The sequence below is a fragment of the Trachypithecus francoisi genome, unplaced genomic scaffold, assembly GCF_009764315.1.
Source record: "Trachypithecus francoisi isolate TF-2019V2 unplaced genomic scaffold, Tfra_2.0 Lachesis_group0, whole genome shotgun sequence".
Classification (NCBI taxonomy): domain Eukaryota; kingdom Metazoa; phylum Chordata; class Mammalia; order Primates; family Cercopithecidae; genus Trachypithecus; species Trachypithecus francoisi.
The window spans coordinates 140,284,192-140,287,029 of NW_022681453.1; the positions used below are offsets into that span (position 1 = coordinate 140,284,192).

General features: G+C 40.5%; 1 pseudogene; it reads left to right on the plus strand.

Moving 5' to 3' along the window:
• Positions 1-1,024: 1,024 nt before the first annotated feature.
• LOC117077411 lies at positions 1,025-2,005 on the plus strand (annotated as a pseudogene).
• The last annotated feature ends 833 nt before the right edge of the window (positions 2,006-2,838 follow it).

The window sequence follows — 2,838 nt, forward strand, 5'->3', positions numbered from 1 at the left end:
TGTGTGCATACCCAGGGAAAGACATAGGTTCAGAAAAGACCTTAAACTTTCACCTCAGGATGATCCCTAGCACAGACACTCTAAAATATTTCTTAAAAGTCAAACCCTGAGATAAGTGGGATAATATTATTTCCAGAGTTATTGCAATGTAAAATTCAAATGTCCAGTTTCTACAAAAATAAAAAATAAAAATAAAAAATAAAAAATCGCAAAGCATACAAAGAAACAAAAAATTTGGTTCATTCAAAGGAATAAAAGAAGTCAGTAAGAAATGTTCTTGAGGAAGCCCAGATAGTGGACTTCATAGACAAAGACTTTAGAATGACTGTCTTAACCCATTTCTCATTTAGAAAAAAGTTGCAGCTCACTGCCAGTACTCATTTAATTTTACATAAACACACTCTTTGAGGCTGAAGCAAATCAGATTGATCTTCAATGTGAAAGTAAAGTATAAAAACTATTCTTGAAGTTATTTCCAAACAGAACTTTTCTCTAATCCTAATGTAACAGAAATGTATATGATGATAGCATTTAATAATTGGGCAGACTTTGGGGGTAAGGTTAGGACTGTAATCCATGAGTTATCGTGGTGTATTCACTGCACTGCAAGGGCCACTGGGGAATATTTTCGTGGGAAATGGGTTAAAGATACTCAAAGAGCTAAAGGTAATCATGGACAAAGAAGAAAACAATGTACGAATAGAATCAAAATATCAATAAAGAGATAGAAATGATAAGGAGAAACCTAAAGGAAACTCTGGAGCTGAAAAGTATCATAACTAAAAGGGAAAATACACTGGGGTGAGGGTGGGGGTGGTTAAAAGCAGATTTGCACAAGTAAAATAAAGAATCTGCAAACTTAAAGATAGGATGATTGAAATTATTGAACTGGAGGAACAGAAAGAAAAAAGGATGAAGAAAAGTGAACAGAGAGGTAGGCTGGCAGATACATTCATCAGCTTGCTCCTTTGCCTGTGGACACTGTTGAAGAAGCATCATTAAAGTCTCTTTTCTCCCTGCTGTCATGTCTAAGTCAGAGTCTCCTAAAGAACCCGAATAGCTGAGGAAGCTCTTCATTGGAGGGTTGAGCTTTGAAACAACCAATGAGAGCCTGAGGAGCCATTTTGAGCAATGGGGAACGCTCATGGACTGTGTGGTAATGAGCGATCCAAACACCAAGCACTCCAGGGGCTGTGGGTTTGTCGCATATGCCACTGTGGAGGAGGTGGATGCAGCCATAAATGCAAGGCCACACAAGGTGGATGGAAGAGTCGTGGAACCAAAGAGAGCTGTCTCAAGAGAAGATTCTCAAAGACCAGGTGCCCACTTAACTGTGAAAAAGATATTTGTTGGTGGCATTAAAGAAGACACTGAAGAACATCACCTAAGAGATGATTTTGAACAGTATGGGAAAATGGAAGTGATTGAAAACATGACTGACCGAGGCAGTGGCAAGAAAAGGGGCTTTGCCTTCGTAACCTTTGACAACCATGACTCCGTGGATAAGACTGTCATTCAGAAACACCATACTGTGAGTGGCCATAACTGTGAAGTTAGGAAAGCCCTGTCGAAGCAAGAGATGGCTAGTGCTTCATCTGGCCAAAGAGGTCGAAGTGGTTCTGGAAACTTTGGTGGTGGTCATGGAGGTGGTTTTGGTGGGAATGACAACTTTGGTGGTGAAGGAAACTTCAGTGGTTGTGGTGGCTTTGGTGGCAGCCATGGTGGTGGTGGATATGGTGGCAGGGGGGATGGCTATAATGGATTTGGTAATGATGGAAGCAATTTTGGAGGTGGTGGAAGCTACAATGATTTTGTCAATTACAACAATCAGTCTTCAAATTTTGGACCCATGAAGGGAGGAAACTTTGGAGGCAGAAGCTCTGGCCTCTCTGGTGGTAGAGGCCAATACTTTGCCAAACCACAAAACCAAGGTGCCTATGGCAGTTCCAGTAGTAGCAGCAGCAGCTATGGCAGTGGGAGAAGATTTTAATTAGGAAACAAAGCTTAGCAAGAGAGGGGAGCCAGATAAATGATGGAAGCTACAGGTTACCACAGATTTGTGAACTCAGCCAAGCACAGTGGTGGCAGGGCCTAGCTGCTACAAAGAAGCCATGTTTTAGACAAATACTCGTGTATGGGCCAAAAACTCGAGGACTGTATTTGTGACTAATTGTATAAAAGGTTATTTTAGTTTCTGTTCTGTGGAAAGTGTAAAGCATTCCAACAAAGGGTTTTAATGTAGTTTTTTTTTTTTTTTTTTTGCACCCACGCTATTGATTGCTAAATGTACTAGCCTGATTGTGATGCTGAATAAATGTCTTAAATAAAAAAAAAAAAAAAGAAAAGTGAACAGAGCCTAAGGGACCCAGGATATACCATCAAGCAGACCAATATATGCATAATGTGAATATTAGAAGGAAAGAGAGAAAGAAAGAGGCAGAAAGACTAGTTGAAGAAATGTTCCCAGACCAAACTGAGGGTCGGGCTGCTATTTCTTGCTGCCCAATAACAAGATGCAGATGAACTGGGGAGAAAGAGAGTTTTTTATTTCTGTAACCAGTTACAGGGAGAAGGCCTGGAAATTATTGCCAGACCAACTCAAAATTACAAAGTTTTCCAGAGCTTATATACCTTCGAAGCTATATGTCTATGTGGAAGTGTGCATTCATCTAAAGACATAAGTGATGCCACTTATAATCTATAACTAAGGTCTGAGTCCTGAAGACCCTCCTTGGGAGCCTCAGTAAATTTACTTAATCTAAATGGGTCCAGGTGCCGGTGGGTGATTACCCTTATGTTGTCTCCTGCTAAATCACAGAGGTTTGGGGAGTTCCTTCA